Here is a 19,368-nt window from a genome sequence, read left to right as displayed (position 1 = left end):
CTTCATAAATCCATGCTGACGCTACCTGACCGAATTTTGCTTATCCAAATGTCTTGCTACTGCTTCTTTAATAATGGACTCCAAAATTTTCCCAACCACAGATGTTAGGCTAACTGGTCTATAGTTTCCTGCTTTTTGTCTGCCTCCTTATTCAAATAGGGGTGTTACATTTGTAGTTTTTCAATCTGCTGGGACCTCCCCAGAATCCAGGGAATTTTGGTAAATTACAACCAATGCATCCACAATCCCTGCCGCTACTTCTCTTAAGACGCTCAGATGCAAGCCATCAGGTCCAGGGGATTTATTTGCCTTTAGTCCCATTATCTTACTGAGTACCACCTTCTTAGTGATTGTGATTGTGTTAAGTTCCTCCCCCCATATAGCCCCTTGACTATCCATTGTTGAAATATTGTGAGTGTCCTCTATCGTAAAGACTGATAGAAAATATCTGTTCAGAGTTTCTGCCATCTCCATGTTCCCCATTACTAATTATCCGGTCTCATCCTCTAAGGCACCAACATTTACTTTAGCCACTCTTTTCCTTTTTATATACCAGTAGAGACTGTTTTTATAGTTTGTGCTAGTTTACTTTCACCTGTATATCATCGGCCTTTGAATGTGGAAGGAGAAACGGTTGTCTGTTCTGTCTGTGAGAAAAGATATTAAACATTAGTGTGACTGGTAAAGCACCGAGACACACACCCGAGTGAGAGTGTTCCAGTGCAGTGACTGTGGAAAGAGTTTTAACCAGTTACACAGCCTGAAAAAACATCGCACCATTCACAGCGGGGAGAAACCGTTCACATATTGTGTGTGTGGACGAGGCTTCAACTGATCGTCCAACCTGGAGAGACACAAGGACACCCGCACCATGGAGAAACCGTGGGAATGTGGAGACTGTGGGTAGGGATTCAATTGCCCCTCTGCGCTGGAAACTCATCGACGGCATCACAACGGAGAGAGGCCATTCACCTGCCCCGTGTGTGGGAAGGGATTCACTCAGTCATCCAACTTGCTGGTACACAAGCGAATTTACACTGGGGAGAGGCCATTCACCTGCTCCATGTGTGAGAAGGGATTCACTCGTTCATCCGACCTCACTGAACACCAGCGTGTTCACACTGGGGAGAGGCCGTTTACCTGCCCAGTGTGTGGGAAGGGATTCACTCGTTCATCCGACCTCACTGAACACCAGCGTGTTCACACTGCGGAGAGGCCATTTACCTGCCCAGTGTGTGGGAAGGGATTCACTCAGTCATCCAACCTGCAGATACACAAGCGAATTCACACTGGGGAGAGACCGTTCACCTGCCCCATGTGTGGGAAGGGATTCACTCAGTTATCCAACCTGCTGGTACACAAGCGAATTCACACTGAGGAGAGGCCATTCACCTGCTCCATGTGTGAGAAGGGATTCACTCGTTCATCCGAGCTCACTGAACACCAGCGTGTTCACACTGGGGAGAGGCCGTTTACCTGTCCCGTGTGTGGGAAAGGATTCACTCGATCATTTGACCTGTTGACACACCAACACGTTCACACTGGGGAGAGGCCATTCATCTGCTCTGAATGTGGGAAGGGTTTAACTCGATCATCCCACCTGCTGACACACCAACGCATTCATACTGAGGAGAGGCTGTTCATCTGCTCTGAGTGTGGGAAGGCTTTCACTCATCATCTTACCTGCTAGCACACCAGCGAGTTCACACTAGGGAGAGGCTATTCACCTGCTCCGAGTGTGAGAAGCATTTCACTCGATCATCCAACCTGCTGACACACCAGCGAGTTCACTAGTGACTGCAGGGGTTGGACTCTGCTGTTATTGTTGCCGTTAATCACATCCAGGACTGAAACATGTTGCCGCTGGTGGAATTAATCCCTATATCTGGGCTGGAGTTTAATTTTCTGGATATCATTGAATCATAGAATGGTCACAGCACAGTAGGAGGCCTTTTGGACCATCGAACCCATGCCGGCTCTCTGCAAGAGCACTTCAGCTAGTCATAAGAACATAAGAAATAGGAGCAGGAGTAGACCACACCACCCCTCGAGTCTGCTCCACCATTCAATAAGATCATGGCTGGTCTGATCGTGGACTCAGCTCTACTTCCCTGCCCACTCCCCATAACCCTTTATCGTTTAAGAAACTGTCTATTTCTGTCTTAAATTTATTCAATGTCCCAGCTTCCACATCTCTCTGAGGCAGCGAAGTCCACAGATTTACAACCCTCTGAGAGAAGAAATTTCTCCTCATCTCTGTTTTAAATGGGCAGCTTCTAGTTCTAGTCTCCCGCATCAGTGGAAACATCCTCTCTGCATCCACCTTGTCAAGCCCCCTCATATATGTTTTGATAAGATCAGGTCTCATTCTTCTGAATTCCAATGAGTAGAGACCCAACCTACTCAACCTTTCCTCATAAGTCAACCCCCTCATCTCCGGAATCAACTGAGTGAAACTTCTCTGAACTGCCTCCAAAGTACCCACAGGTCCTGCTGTACTGCAGCACTTTGTATTCTTTCTCCATTTAAATAATAACTTGTTCTTTGATTTTTTTCTACCAAAGTGCATGACCTCAGACTTTCCAACATTACACTCCATCTGCCAAATTTTTGCCCACTCACTTAGCCTGTCTTTTCCTTTTGCAAATTTTTTGTGTCCTCCTCACACATTGCTTTTCCTCCCATCTTTGTATCATCAGCAAACTTGGCTACATTACACTCAGTCCCTTCTTCCAAGTCGTTAATATAGATTGTAAATAGTCCCACTCCCCGCCCTTTCCCCGTGGCCCTGCAAATGTTTTATTTCATGTACTTATCAATTCCCTTTTTGAAAGCCACGATTGAATCTGCCTCCACCACCCTTTCAGGCCGTGCATTCCAGATCCTAACCACTCGCTGCTTAAAGAAAAGTTTTTTCTCATGTCACCTTTGGTTCTTTTGCCAATCACCTTGAATCTGTGTCCTCTGGTTCTCAACCCTTCCGCCAATGGGAATATTTTCTCTCTACTCTGTCCAGATCCCTCATGATTTTAGAGCACCTCTATCAAATCTCCTCTCAACCTTCTCTGTTCTAAGAAGAACAACCCCAACTTCACCAGTCTATCCATGTAACTGAAGTCCCTCATCCCTGGAATCATTCGTGTAAATCTTTTCTGCACCCTCTGTCAAACAACTGTCAAATAAATCAGCTTTGTTTCCTACATACAATGTCGATTCCTTGATTTCTCCAAGAGGAGGCTAATTGATGTCCTGTTACCGACTGTCCCATTTTTGAGCCTTTTCACGGCTTCTGTTTTAGTGATGTTGGTTGAGGGATAAATGTGAGCCAGGACACCGGAAATCTCTCTCTTCTTCGAAATAACGTCATGGAATCTTTAACGCCGACTTGAGAGGTCAGATGGTTCTGATTCTTTTTTTTATTCGTTCACGGGATGTGGGCGTCGCTGGTAAGGCCAGCATTTATTGTCCATCCATAATTGCCCTTGAGAAGATGGGGGGAGCCATCTTCTTGAACTGCTGCAGTGCGTGTGGTGAAGGTACTCCCACAGTACTGTTAGGGAGGGAGTTCCAGGATTTTGACCCAGCGATAATGAAGGAATGGCGATATGCTTCCAAATCAGGATGGTGTGTGACTTGGAAGGAAACGTGGAGGTGGTGGTGTTCCCATGCGCCTGCTGCCCTTGTCCTTCTAGTTGGTAGAGGTCGCGGGTTTGGGATGTGCTGCCGAAGAAGCCTTGGCGAGTTGATGCAGTGTATCTTGTACATGGTAAACACTGCAGCCACGGTACATCGATGATGGAGGGAGTGGATGTTTAAGGTGGTGGATGGGTGCCAATAAAGCGGGCTGCTTTGTCCTGGATGGTGTCGAGCTTCTTGAGTGTTGTCGCAGTTGCATTCATCCAAGCATGTGGAGAGTATTCCATCACACTCCTGACTTGTACCTTGTAGATGGTGGAAAGGGTCTAGGGAGTCAGGAGGTGAGACACTCACCATAGAATACCCAGCCTCTGACTTGCTCTTGTTGCCACAGTATTTATGTGGCTGTTCCAGTTAAGTTTCTGGTCAATGGTAACCCCAAGGATGTTGATGGTAGGGGATTCGGTTATGGTAATGCCATTGAATGTTATGGGGTGGTAGTTAGACTCTTGCTTGTTGGAGATAGTCATTACCTGGCACTTGTGGCGTGAATGTTACTTGCCACTTATCAGCCCAAGCCTGAATGTTGTCCAGGTCTTGCTGTACGCAGGCATGGACTGCTCCATTATCTGAGGAGTTGCGAATGGAACTGAACACTGTGCAGTCATCAGCGAACATTCCCACTTCTGACCTTATAATGGAAGGAAGGTCATTGATGAAGCAACTGAAGATGGTTGAGCCTAGGACACTGCCCTGAGGAACTCCTGCAGCGATGTCCTGGGGCTGTGATGATTGACCCCCAACTACCACAACTATCTTCCTTTGTGCTAGGTATGACTCCAGCCAGCATAGAGTTTTCCCCCAGATTCCCATTGACTTCAGTTTTACTACAGCTCCTTGATGCCGTACTCGGTCAAATGCTGCCCTGATGTCGAGGGCAGTCACTCTCACTTTGCCTCTGGAATTCAGCTCTTTTGACCATGTTTGGAGCAAGGATGTGATGAGGTCTGGAGCCGAGTGGTCCTGGCGGAACCCAAACTGGGTATCGGTGAGAGGTTATTGGTGAGTAAGTGCCGCTTGATACCACTGTTGGTGACAACTTCCATCACTTTGCTAATGATTGAGAATAGACTGATGGGGCGGTAATTGACCAGATTGGATTTGTCCTGCTTTTTGTGGCAGTTTTCCACATTGTCGCATCGATGCCAGTGTTGTAACTGTACTCGAACAACTTGGCTAGAGGTGCGGCTAGTTCTGGAGCACAAGTCTTCAGTACAACAGCCGGTGTATTGTCGGAACTCATAGCCTTTGCTGTATCCAATGCATTCAGCTGTTTCTTGATATCACATGGAGTGAATCGAATTGGCTGAAGACTGGCTTCCTTAGGAGGAGGCCGATATGGATCATCCTCTCGGCACATCTGGCTGAAGATGGTTGTAAACACCAGCCTTTTCTTCTCAGAAGATCAAGATGTAGAACCAGTTTGTGTCAAGATAAGAAATAATAAGGAAAATAAATCACTGGTAGGAGTAGTCTATAGGCTCCCTAACAGTAGCTACACTGTAGGACAGCATATAAATCAACAACACATGGAGGCTTGTAAGAAATACTGCAATAATCATGGATGATTTTAATCTTTTTGATTGGACAAATCAAATTGGCAACGGTAGCCTTAAGGAAGAGTTCATAGAGTGTATTCGGGATGTTCTTAGAACAATACGATGTGGAGCCAACCAGGGAGCAGACTATTTTAGATCTGGTAATGTGTAATTAATGATCTCATAGTAAAGGATCCTCTTGGGAAAAGTGATCATAAAATGGTATAATTTCAAATTCAGTTTGAGGCTGAGAAATTTGGGTCTCGTACTCGTGCCCTGAACTTAAATAAAGGCAATTACAAAGGAAGGGTAAGATGGTAGATAAGCAGTGACAGACATTTAAGGAGATATTTTATAACTCTCAGCAAAGATATATTCCAGTGAGAAAGAAAGACTCTTAAGAAGAACCAGCCATGGCTAACTAAGAATTTTTTGAGGATGTAACTGGTAGAGTGGACAAGGGAGAACCAGTGGATGTGGTGTATTTGGACTTTCAAAAAGCTTTTGACAAGGTCCCACACAAGAGATTGGTGTGCAAAATTAAAGCACATGGTATTGGGGGTAATATACTGACGTGGATAGAGAACTGGTTGGCAGACAGGAAGCACAGAGTCGGGATGAACGGGTCCTTTGCAGAATGGCAGTGACTAGTGGGGTGCCGCAGGGCTCAGTACTGGGACTCCAGCTATTTACAGTATAAATTAATGATTTGGATGAGGGAATTAAGTGTAATATCTCCAAGTTTGCAGATGACACTAAGCTGGGTGGCAGTGTGAGCTGTGAGAAGGATGCTAAAAGGCTGCAGGGTGACTTGGACAGGTTAGGTGAGTGGGCAAACGCGTGGCAGATGCAGTATAATGTAGATAAATGTGAGGTTATCCACTTTGGTGGGAAAAACACGAAGGCAGAATATTATCTGAATGGTGGCAGATTAAGAAATGGGGAGGTGTAACGAGACCTGGATGTCATGGTACATCAGTCATTGAAAGTTGGCATGCAGGTACAGCAGGTGCTGAAGAAGGCAAATGGTATGTTGGCCTTCATAGCTAGGGGATTTGAGTATAGGAGCAGGGAGGTCTTACTGCAGTTGTACAGGGCCTTGGTGAGGTCTCACCTGGAATATTGTGTTCAGTTTTGGTCTCCGATTCTGAGGAAGGACGTTCTTGCTATTGAGGGAGTGCAGCGAAGATTAACCAGACTGATCCCCGGGATAGCTGGACTGACATATGAGGAGAGACTGGATTGACTGGGCCTGTATTCACTGGAGTTTAGAAGGATGAGAGGGGATCTCATAGAAACATATAAAAATCTGATGGGACTGGACAGGTTAGATGAAGGAAGAATGTTCCCGATGTTGGGGAAGTCCAGGACCAGGGCACATAGTCTACGGATAAGGGGTAAGCCATTTAGGACTGAGATAAGGAGAAACTTCTTCACTCAGAGAGTTGTTAACCTGTGGAATTCCCTACCGCAGAGAGTTGTTGATGCCAGTTCATTGGATATATTCAAGAGGGAGTTAGATATGGCCCTTACGACTAAAGGGCTCAAGGGGTATGGAGAGAAAGCAGGAAAGGGGTACTGAGGGAATGATCAGCCATGATCTTATTGAATGGTGATGCAGGCTCGAAGGGCCGAGTGGCCTACTCCTGCACCTATTTTCTATGTTTCTAAGAAGTAATGGATGGCATCAAATTGAAAACAAAAGCATACAATGTTGCGAAGATTAGTGGAAGGCCAGAAGATTGGGAACTTTTTAGAAAAGAGCAAAAGACGACTAAAAAAGAAAAAAGGGAAAGGAGATAGATTGAGAGTAAACTAGCAAGAAATATAAAAAGAGACAGTAAGAGATTCTATAGGTATATAAAAAGGAAGAGAGTAGCTAAGTTGGTCCCTTAGAGGATGAGACTGGGGAATTAATAATGGAAAACGGAAGTGGCAGAGAATTTGAACAAATATTTTGTATCGGTCTTCACTGTAGAAGACACTAAAAGCATCCCAATAATGGATAATCAAGGGGCTATGGGGAGGGGACAAGGTAGACAAGTCCCCTGGACCTAATGGCCTGCATCCTATGGTATAAAAAGAAGTGGCTACAGAGATGGCGGCTACATTGGTTGTAATCTGCCAAAAATCCCTGGATCCTGGATTTTTGATTGGAAAACAGCAAATGTAATTCCCCTATTTAAGAAAGGAGGGAGACAGAAAGCAGGAAACTGTTAGCCTAACATCAGTCATTGGGAAAATGCTGGAGTCCATTATTGATGAAGTAGCAGCAGGACATTTAGAAGATCATGGTACAGTCAAGCAGAGTCGGCATGGTTTTATGAAAGGGAAATCATGCTTGACAAATTTATTGGTGTTCTTTGAGGATGTAATGAGCAGGGTGGATAAAGGGGAACCAGTAGGTGTCATGTATTTGGATTTCTAGAAGGCATTCGATAAGGTGCCACATAAAAGGTTACTGCACAAGATAAGAGCTCACAGAATTGGGAGTAATATATTGGCATGGATAGAGGATTGGCTAACTAACAGAAAACAGAATTGGGATAAATAGGTCATTTTCAGGTTGGCAAACTAACTAGTGGGGTGCCACAGGGAACTCAACTATTTACAATCTATATTAATGACTTGGATGAAGGGACCGAGAGTAATGTAGTTTAATTTGCTGATGATACAAAGATAGGTGGAAAAGCAATTTGTGAGGAAGACGCAAAGAATCGACTAAGGGATATGGATAAGCTAAGTGAATGAGCAAAAATTTTGGAGATGGAGTATAATGTGGGAAAATTTGAGGTTATCCACTTTGGTATGAAAAATATAAAAGCAAATTTTTAAATGGGAAATGATTAGAAAATGCTGCAGTACAGAGGGATCTGCGGGTCCTTGTACATGAAACACCAAAAGTTAGCATGCAGGTACAGCAAGTAATTAAGAAGGCAAATGGAATGTTGGCCTCTTTTGCAAGGGGGATGGAATATAAAAGTAGGGAAGACCTGCTACAACTGTACAGGGTGTTGGTGACACCACACCTGGAGTATTTTATACAGTTTTGGTCTCTTTGCATTGGAGGCAGTTCAGAGAAGGTTCACGAGGTTGATTCGTGAGATGAGGGGTTATGAAGAAAGGTTGAGCAGTTTAGGCCTATATTCATTGGAGTTTAGAAGAATGTGAGGTGATCTTATTGAGCACAGGTGAGCACAACAGTGGCAAATGGAATTCCATCCAGAGAAGTGTGAGGTAATACATTTGGAGAGGGCTAACAAGGAAAGGGAATACACATTAAATGGTAGGTCACTGAAAAGTGTAGAAGAACAAAGCAAGTGCATGTCCACAAATCCCTGAAGCTGGCAGGCCAGGTAGATAAGGTGGATAAGAAGGCATAAGGAATGCTTGTTTTTATTAGCTGAGGCATAGAATACAAGAGCAGGGGTGATTATGCTTGAACTGTATAACATACTAGTTCGGCTACAGTTAGAATACTGCGTGCAGTTCTGGTCACCGCATTACAGGAAGGATGTGATTGCACTGGAGAGGGTACAGAGGAGATTTACGAGGATGTTGCCAGGAGTGGAGAATCTTAGCTATGAGAACAGATTGGATAGGCTGGGTTTGTTTTCCTTGAAACAGAGGAGACTGAGGTGTATAAAATTATGAGGGGCCTAGATATAGTGAATAGAAAGGGCCTATTTCCGAGCAGAGGGGTTAACAACTAGGTGCATAAATTTAAAGTAATTGGTAGAAGGTTTAGAGGTGATTTGAGGGGAGATTTCTCCACCCAGACGGTATTGGGGGCCTGGAGCTCACTGCCTGAAAGGGTGGCTGAGGCAGAAACCCTCACCACGTTTTAAAAAAGTACTTGGATGTGCACTTGAGGCGCTGTAACCTGCGGACCTAGAGCTGGGAAGTGGGATTAGGTCGGATAGTCTCCTGTTGGCTGGCATGGACATGGCCTCCTTCCGTGCTGTAAATTTCCACGATTCTATGATTGTCAATCTGGTGAGAAAATGATCAGAAAAATAGTCAAACTGCCCCAGGGTCACGTTGTTCAGCCGCCGAATCCATAGAGACTGTGTCCGTAAATGGGCTTTGTGTCGGGGTATCGGGGGCTGTTTGTAAGAGGCAGAGTGGAGCAGGAAGTAGTTTGGGAACATGGAGTGAGTGGGGGAAGGGAGCGGAGATATCCCGGGTTGTGTGTGTACAGTGTAAGGCAACAGAGAAAGTTAATTACCGCACTCTTTCAAGTCATTGCTGCTTTCTTTCACCAAATCAGTAGTAAATGTTCCTGATTCCCAATCTCAACGTGTCTGCTCTTCTTGGACATTGAACAGTGGAAACACAGCTTGACAGTGAGGATGTGAGGAGTATCACAAAGTGCATCTATTGAAGGCACCAAGACAGAAGTGTGAAAGTGGACATTTCAAATTTGGTAATTTTGTTTCGGTGCGTTGAGTTCTCCAGAACCGTGTTGAAGGTGATCGAGAGATACATTGTCGCTCCCTAAGATACATTCTGTTGACTGCACAGGCCCTTAACTTGGTTCCAATAGACTGATAACAATTGTGGTACAGCCCAGGTACCTGTAGTTATAATCCAGAAAGCGATTCAGAATTTTACAGGTAGTCCTGTGGGAGAGGAAGTTATAAATCTCGACTGTATCAATCGGGTAATCCCATTCATGAACCAGTGCCGGATTTGTATTGTGTCTGGATGCTGATAACTTTCTATAAAACCATCCTACACACCTGGTGTGGAAAATCTGAGTGCCGCTGTACTGCAGTGAGGTCAGAAACATAGAAACATAGAAAATAGGTGCAGGAGTAGGCCATACGGTCCTTCGAGCCTGCACCACCATTCAATATGATCAAGTCTGATCATGCAACTTCAGTGCCCCATTCCTGCTTTCTCTCCATACCCCTTGATCCCTTTAGCCGTAAGAGCCACATCTAACTCCCTTTTGAATATATCTAACAAACTGGCCTCAACAATTTTCTGTGGTAGAGAATTCCACAGGTTCACAATTCTCTGAGTGAAGAAGTTCTCTTCTCGGTCCTAAATGGCTTAGCCCTTATCCTGAGACTGTGACTCCTGGTTCTGGACTTCCCCAACATCAGAAATATTCTTCCTGCATCTAACCTGTCCAATCCTGTCAGAATTTTATATGTTTCTATGAGATCCCCTCTCATTCTTTAAATTCCAGTGAATACCTAGTCGGTCCAGTCTTTCTTCATATGTCAGTTCAGCCATCCCGGGAATCAGTTTGGTGAACCTTCGCTACACTCCCTCAATAGCAAGAATGTCCTTCCTTAAGTTAGGAGACCAAAACTGTACACAATACACCAGGTGTGGCCTCAGCAAGGCCCTGTACAACTGTAGTAACACCTCCCTGCCCCGTACTCAAATCCCCTCGCTAAGAAGGCCAACATGCCATTTGCTTTCTTAACCGCCTGCTGTACCTGCATGCCAACCTTCAATGACTGATGTACCATGACACCCAGGTCTCGTTGCACCTCCCCTTTTCCTAATCTGTCACCATTCAGATAATAATCTATCTCTTAGGTTATCCACTTTGGTGGTAAAAATAAACATTTATCCACATTATACTTCATCTACCATGCATTTGCCCACTCACCTAACCTATCCAAGTCACTCTGCAGCCTCATAGCATCCTCCTCGCAGCTCACACTGCCACCCAACTTAGTGTCATCCGCAAATTTGGAGATACTACATTTAATCCCCTCGTCTAAATCATTAATGTACAATGTAAACAGCTGGGGCTCCAGCACAGAATCTTGCGGTACCCCACTCGTCACTGCCTGTCATTCTGAAAAGTACCCATTTACTCCTACTCTTTGCTTCCTGTCTGCCAATCAGTTCTCAATCCACGTCAGCATACTACCCCCAATCCCATGTGCTTTAACTTTGCACATTAATCTCTTGTGTGGGACCTTGTCGAAAGCCTTCTGAAAGTCCAAATACACCACATCAACTGGTTCTCCCTTGTCCACTCTACTGGAAACATCCTCAAAAAATTCCAGAAGATTTGTCAAGCATGATTTCCCTTTCACAAATCCATGTTGACTTGGGCCTATCATGTCACCTCTTTCCAAATGCGCTGCTATGACATCCTTAATAATTGATTCCATCATTTTATCCTCTACCGATGTCAGGCTGACCGGTCTATAAATCTCTGTTTTCTCTTTCCCTCCTTTTTTTAAAAAGTGGGGTTACATTGGCTACCCTCCACTCCATCGGAACTGATCCAGACTCTATGGAATGTTGGAAAATGACTGTCAATACATCTGCTATTTCCAAGGCCACCTCCTTAAGTACTCTGGGATGCAGACCATCAGGCCCTGGGGATTTATCGACCTTCAATCCCATCAATTTCCCCAACCAAATTTCCCGACTAATAAGGATTTCCCTCAGTTCCTCCTTCTTACTAGACCCTCTGACCCCTTTTATATCCGTAAGGTTGTTTGTGTCCTCCTTAGTGAATACCGAACCAAAGTACTTGTTCAGTTGGTCTGCCATTTCTTTGTTCCCCGTTATGACTTCCCCTGATTCTGACTACAGGGAACCTACATTTGTCTTTACTAACCTTTTTCTCTTTACATATCTATAGAAGCTTTTGCAGTCCGTTTTAATGTTCCCTGCAAGCTTCCTCTCGTATCTATTTTCCCTGCCCTAATCAAACCCTTTGTCCTCCTCTGCTGAGTTCTAAATTTCTCCCATTCCCCGGGTTCGTTGCTATTTCTGGCCAATTTGTATGCCACTTCCTTGGCTTTCATACTATCCCTGATTTCCCTTGATAGCCACGGTTGAGCCACCTTCCCTTTTTTATTTTTACGCCAGACAGGGCTGTACAATTGTTGTAGTTCATCCATGCGGTCTCTAAATGTCTGCCATTGCCCATCCACTGTCAACCTCTTAAGTATCATTCGCCAATCTATCCTATACAATTCACACCTCATACCTTCAAAGTTACCCTTCTTTAAGTTCTGGACCATGGTCTCTGAATTAACTGTTTCATTCTCCATCCTAATGTAGAATTCCACCGTATTATGGTCACTCTTCCCCGAGGGGCCTCGCACAATGAGATTGCTAATTAATCCTCTCTCATTACACAACACCCAGTCTAAGATGGCCTCCCCCCGAGTTGGTTCCTCGACATATTGGTCTAGAAAACCATCCCTTATGCACTCCAGGAAATCTTCCTCCATCGTATTGCTTCCAGTTTGGTTAGCCCAATCTATATGCATATCAAAGTCACCCATAATAACTGCTGCACCTTTATTGCACGCACCCCTAATTTCCTGTTTGATGCCCCCCCCCCCAAGGTGTGGCCTCACCAAGGCCCTGTACAACTGCAGTAAGACCTCCCTCCTATACTCAAATCCTCTCGCTATGAAGGCTAACATGCCATTTGCCTTCTTCACTGCCTGCTGTACCTGCATGCCAACTTTCAATGACTGATGCACCATGACACTCGGGTCTTGTTGCACCTCCCCTTTTCCTAATCTGTCACCATTCAAATAATATTCTGCCTTCCTGTTTTTGCCACCAAAGTGGATAACTTCACATTTATCTACATTATACTGCATTTGCCATGCTTTTGCCCACTCACCTAACCTGTCCAAGTCACCCTGCAGCCTCTTAGCTTCCTCCTCACAGCTCACACTGCCACCCAGCTTAGTGTCCTCTGGAAACTTGGAGATATTACATTCAATTCCTTCGTCCAAATCATTAATGTATATTGTAAATAGCTGGGGTCCCAGCACTGAACTTTGCGGTACCCCACTTGTCACTGCCTGCCATTCTGAAAAGGACCCGTTCATTCCTACTCTTTGCTTCCTGTCTGCAAACAGTTCTCTATCATGTCAATATATTAGCCCCAATACGATGTGCTTTAATTTTGCACACTAATCTCTTGTATGGGACCTTGTCAAAAGCTTTTTGAAAGTCCAAATACACCATATCCACTGGTTCTCCCTTGACCACTCCACTAGTTACATCCTCAAAAAATTATAGAAGATTTGTCAAGCATGATTTCCTTTTCATAAATCCATGCTGTCTTGGACCGATCCTGTCACTGCTTTCCAAATGCGCTGCTATTACGTCTTTAATAATTGATTCCAACATTTTCCCCACTACCGATGTCAGGCTAACCAGTCTATAATTCCGTGTTTTCTCTCTCCCTCCTTTTTTAAAAATTGGGGTTACATTAGCTACCCTCCAATCCATAGGAACTGATTGAGAGTCAATAGAATGTTGGAAAAATGACCACCAATGTATCCACTATTTCTAGGGCTACTTCCTTCAGTACTCTGGGATGCAGACTATCAGGCCCTGGGGATTTATCGGCCTTCAATCCCATCAATTTCCCTAACACAATTTCCTGACTAATAAGGATTTATTTCAGTTCCTCCTTCTCACTAGACCCTCGGTCCCCTACTATTTCCGAAAGGTTATTTGTGTCTTCCTTCGTGAAGACAGAACCAAAGTATTTGGTCAATTGTTTTGCCATTTCTTTGTTCCCCATTATAAATTCACCTGATTCTGACTGCAAGGGACTTACATTTGTCTTCATTAATCTTTTTCTCTTCACATATCTATAGACGCTTTTTCAGTCACTTTTTATGTTCCCAGCAAGCTTACTCTCATACTCTATTTTCCCCCTCCTAATTAAACCCTTTGTCCTCCTCTGCTGAATTCTAAATTTCTCCCAGTCCTTAGGTTTGCTGCTTTTTCTGGCCAATTTATATGCCTCTTCCTTGGTTTTAAAACTATCCCCAATTTCCCTTGTTAGCCACGGTTGAGCCACCTTCCCCTTTTTATCTTTACGCTAGACAGGGATGTACAATTGTTGAAGGTCATCCATGCGATCTTTAAGTGTCTGCCATTGCCTATCCACCGTCAACCCTTTAAGTATCATTTGCCAGTCTATCCTAGCCAATTCACGTCTCATACCATCGAAGTTACCTATCTTTAAGTTCAGGACCCTAGTCTCTGAGTTAACTGTGACAAGGACACTGTTTGTATCATGGTTTCCTCTCTCCAGATACTTTACTTTATTATAAACATTTCCATTCATTACAACTTTATTTTATATTCTCTGCCTCAGTTGTCCATATCATAACTAATATTTTTCTGGTATTATTCTCAAAGCAAAATACTTCATTGAGCCAGTATAAATCTGATATTTCCTTCACCTGGAATACAAGGAAAAGTGCAAGCAGCTCCTTCTCACAGTGAGTGCATTATCACTCACAGAGCACAGAGACACAGAACTGGCCTCAATCCTATTATCACAGACAGCAGAAGCTGTCACTCCAACAGTGATCCGAAGTGGCTGAGTTACATTGTTAATCTTACGGCCACTGGAGCGGTAGGATCCTATGCTGTTTCACCATTGAAACAGATCAGATTCATACGAGATACTGAAATATACAGAATAAAACCCACACTTGCACACCAGAAGCTGATAGGTATAGATTAAAACCCACACTCATAGACCAGAAACTGTCAGGTACAGATTAAACCACACACTTTTTAGCAGAAACTGATGGTTACATATTAAACCCACACTCATATACCAGAAACTGACAGCTATGGGATAAAACCAACACTCCAATACCAGAAACTAACAGGTACAGATTAATCCCACATTTTTTTTACCAGAAACTGACAGATACAGAATAAAACCCACACTCATATACAGAAATGACAGGTACAGATTAAACCCACACTCGTATACCAGAAACTGACAGGTACAGATTAAACACACACTCATTTACCAAAAACTGACAGGTACAATTTAAACACACACTCATATACCAGAAACTAACAGGTACAGATTAAACGCACACTCATATACCAGAAACTGACAGGTACAGGTTAAACCCACATTCATATATCAGAAATTGACAGGTACAGAATATCATGCACACTCACATACCAGAAACTGCCAGGTACAGATTAAACCTCACACTCATATCAGAAACTGACAGGTACAGATTAATCGGCACACTCATATATCAGAAATTGACAGGTATCGAATAAAATACACATATATATTCCAGAAACTGACGGGTCCAAATTAAAACACACACTCACATACCAGAAACTGACAGATATAGATTAAACACACACTCACATCCCAGAGATGGGCAGGTAATAAAATACACACTCATATACCAGAAACTGACAGGTACAGAATAAAATACACACTCGCATACCAGAAACTGGTAGGTACAGATTACACCCCACACTCGCATACCAGAGATTGAAATGTATAGAATAAAATGCACACTCACATATCATAAACTGACAGTTACAGAAAAAAAGAACACACTCACATACCAGAGACTGACAGGTACAGAATAAAATCCACACTCACAAAGCAGCTGACAGGTGCAGATTAACCCCACAGCCATACCAGAGACTAACGGGTACAGAATATTTATTCATAGGCAGTCCCTCGGAATCGAAGAAGACTTGCTTCCACTCTAAAAATGTGTCCTTAGGTGACTGAACAATACAATACGAGAACCACAGTCCCTGTCACAGGTGGGACAGATAGTCATTGTGGGAAAGGATGGATGGGACTGGTTTGCCGCACGCTCTTTCCGCTGCCTGTGCTTGATTTCTGCATGCTCTCGGCGATGAGACTCGAGGTGCTCCACTTAGGGCCATCTTTGGCCAGGGACTCCCAGGTGTCAGTGGGGATGTTGCACTTTATCAGGGAGGCTTTGAGGGTGTCCTTGTAACGTTCCCTTTGTCCGCCTTTGGCTCGTTTGCCATGAAGACATTCTGAGTAGAGCGCTTGCTTTGGGAATCTTGTGTCTGGCATGCGAACAATGTGGCCTGCCCAGCGGAGCTGATAAAGTGTGGTCAGTGCTTCAATGCTGGGGATATTGGCCCAGTCAAGGACATTAACGTTGGTGAGTCTGTCCTCCCAGGGGACCTGCAGGATCTTGTGGAGACATAGTTGGTGATATTTCTCCAGCGACTTGAGGTGTCTACTGTACATGGTCCATGTCTCTGAGCCATACAGGAGGGCGGGTATTACTACAGCCCTGTCGACCATGAGCTTTGTGGCAGATTTGAGGGCCTGGTCTTTGAACACTCTTCTTCAGACGGCCGAAGGCTGCACGGGTGCACTGGAGGCGGTGTTGAATCTCCTCATCAATGTCTGCTCTTGTTGATATGAGGCTTCCGAGGTATGGGAAATGGTCCATGTTGTCCAGGGTCGCACCGTGGATCTTGATGACTGAGGGGCAGTGCTGTGCGGTGGGGACAGGTTGGTGGAGGACCTTTTGTCTTGTGGATGTTTAGTGTAAGACCCATGCTTTTGTACTCCTCAGTGAATATGTCGACTATGTCCTGGAGTTCAGCCTCTGTATGTACGCAGATGCAGGCGTCGTCTGCGAACTGTAGCTTGATGACAGAGGTTGGGGTGATCTTGGATTCGCATGCCAGACACAGAATTTCACAGATTCACAACCCTCTGGGAGAAGGAATTCTCCAGAGAATTCCACAGATTCACAACCCTCTGGGAGAAGGAATTTCTTCTCCCAGGGGGTTGTGAATCTGTGGAATTCTCTGCCCAAGGAAGCAGTTGAGGCTAGCTCATTGAATGTATTCAAATCACAGATAGATAGATTTTTAAACAATAAGGGAATTAAGGGTTACGGGGAGCGGGCGGGTAAGTGGAGCTGAGTCCACGGCCAGATCAGCCATGATCTTGTTGAATGGTGGCGCAGGCTTGAGGGGCTAGATGGCCTACTCCTGTTCCTAATTCTTATGTTCTTATGTTGGACCTGGCCTGGAGTTGACGAAGGTTGAACAGGTTCCCACTGGTTCTGTAGTTTAGTTCCACTCTAGTGGTAAGCTTGTTGACTGTTAGGTGGAGCATGGCAGCGAGAAAGATTGAGAAGAGGGTTGGGGTGAAGTCACAGCCCTGTTTGACCCCAGTTTGGACATGGATTGGCTCTGTGATGGATCAGTTGGGAAGGATCACGGCCTGCATCTCGCCGTGGAGCAGACAGAGGATGGTGACTAACTTTTGGGGGCATCCGAAACAAAAGAGAACGCTCCATAGACCCTCGTGGTTGATAGTGTCAAAGGCCTTTGTAAGGTCGAAGAAGGCCATGTACAAGGTACAGAATAAACACCACACTCACATATTAGAGAGTGACAGGTACCGATTAAAACCCACAATCACATAACCGAAACTGAGAGGTACGGAATAACCCCCACAATCATATACCAGTAACAGACGGGTACAGATTAAACGCCACACTCATATACCAGAGATAGATAGGTACAGAATTAAATACACACTCACATACCAGAATCTGACACCATCAGTTCCCGGGAGATCCAGTCCGCCGTGCGCCTGCTGCTGCTCAGGGAGCTGGCCAAGCACGCCGTGTCGGAAGGGACAAAGGCGGTGACCAAGTACACCAGCTCCAAGTAAAACTCCTCGCTGTCCTGACAACAAACCCCAAACACAACGGCTTTTTTAAGAGCCACCCACAATCTCTCTGAAAGAGCTGCACAAGCGCATCACCCTTTAGACTCAATTTACTGTAATTATTTCCTGAACATGTGTGTTTGAGAACCTTTGCAGTTCCAGCTGTGGATTTAGTTTTGATTTCTCATAAGCAGCTTCACTGTCCGGTTCGACGTTAGGCCGCTGTTGAATTTCCCGCCATTCAAGCTACAAACACGGTTCCTTGTCGCTCGTTCCCATTTACAGCGCCTGTCGAGGAATTAGGAGCTTGTTTAGGGGATGAGACTCACATTTCAGTCACCTCATTCTCTCGCAAGCCCTTTTCGAGTTTATTTTTCAATTCCTGTTGCGGGTCAATTCGTTTATTGACCCGGGACTCCCCGCAGTGTAAAAACCGAGAATGGGAGTTCGTACAGAGACCAGAACGGGAGCAGTGTGAACACTCTGTCCCTCTTCCCTTTTCACAGAAGGACTTCCAGTTCTGGTCTCACTTCCCCCTGTGCGGAGGATCGATCCATGATCTGTGATTCCCAACTTTTACACAGTTTGAGCTGGAATGTGTCCCGTTACAGAGTCAGTGGGGATTGATTGCCGTCCGTTACAGACAGATTGACAGTGAACGCGAATTTAATCCTGATTGGAACAGCCTGGAATTTGTAAGGGAAATATGGAATAAAATAAAAGGAAGTAAAACCTGTTTGTAAACCTTTGGCTAATGGTGAATTTATTAACATAATCCGCACTTAAAAAAATTATTGGCGGTGCTTTTGAAATTAAAAATCGTTCGAGGCCTGACTATTGACAGGAATTTCCGCCCTTGTTTCATTGGTAGTCTCAACTGACAATGGGTAAGGCGAGAGATTAACATTCAGCGGCGGTTTGAGTAAAGAATCACCATGACTGGATGAGGAGGCAAAGGATTGGGTAAAGGCAGAGTCAAGCGAATCTCGGGCCTGATCTACGAGAAGACCCGCGTGATACTGAAGGTTTTCCTGGAGAATGTGATCCGGGATGCGGTCACCTACACTGAGCACGCCAAGCGCAAGACGGTCACTGCCATGGATGTGGTCTACGCTCTGAAACAGCAGGGCCGCACTCTCTATGGGTTCGGCGGCTGAACAACGCGACCTTTCCCCCAAGCACAACACAAAGGCTCATCTCAGAGCCACCCACCGCCTCACAGAGAGAGCAGTGACCTGGGGAACGGGGGCGAGATAGTTGATTTACATTTTGTTCTGCATAGTTATGTTTTTTGCCAAAATCTATATTGTGGTGTTAGGTGTTTTAAATCAGCATGTACACGATGGACAGAATATCCTTTCAGTTTTCGAATCATAGACATTTACGGGGCATTCCAGATGAAGGTAATACTGAAACAACTAATGTAGTTAGAACATAAGAACATAAAAACATAAGAAATAGGAGCAGGTGTAGGCCATACGGCCCCTCGAACCTGCTCCGCCATTTAATACGATCAGACTCAGGTCTACTTTCCTGCCCCAGAAACCCTTATTCCCTGATCGTTTAAGAAACTGTATGTTTCTGTCTTAAATTTATTCAATGTCCCAGCTTCCACAGCTCTCTGAGGCAGCGAATTCCACAGATTCACAACCCTCAGAG

The 19,368-nt window shown here is 44.7% G+C and overlaps 2 protein-coding genes across 5 annotated transcripts in view; one reads left to right on the top strand and one right to left on the bottom strand.

Annotated features, from left to right (window-relative positions):
* The window catches only part of LOC139273646 (oocyte zinc finger protein XlCOF26-like), a 178,958-nt gene that overhangs the window by 15,254 nt on the left and 144,336 nt on the right, over positions 1 to 19,368 (top strand). The window contains exon 3 of one of the 4 annotated variants that reach the window (XR_011595271.1): positions 18,581 to 18,663. The exons of 2 other annotated variants lie outside the window; for them this stretch is intronic. The gene's annotated coding sequence lies outside the window, so the exon portion shown is untranslated. Of the gene's footprint in view, positions 1 to 18,215; positions 18,427 to 18,580; positions 18,664 to 19,368 lie in introns of those variants that run through there. One more of the 4 variants, XR_011595270.1, reaches the window with a different exon arrangement.
* The window catches only part of LOC139273639 (zinc finger protein 239-like), a 332,544-nt gene that overhangs the window by 255,563 nt on the left and 57,613 nt on the right, over positions 1 to 19,368 (bottom strand). The gene's annotated exons all lie outside the window — the stretch shown is intronic.

This window comes from Pristiophorus japonicus, chromosome 9, assembly GCF_044704955.1.
Source record: "Pristiophorus japonicus isolate sPriJap1 chromosome 9, sPriJap1.hap1, whole genome shotgun sequence".
Lineage (NCBI taxonomy): Eukaryota > Metazoa > Chordata > Chondrichthyes > Pristiophoridae > Pristiophorus > Pristiophorus japonicus.
This window is presented reverse-complemented; position numbering and strand designations above follow the sequence as displayed.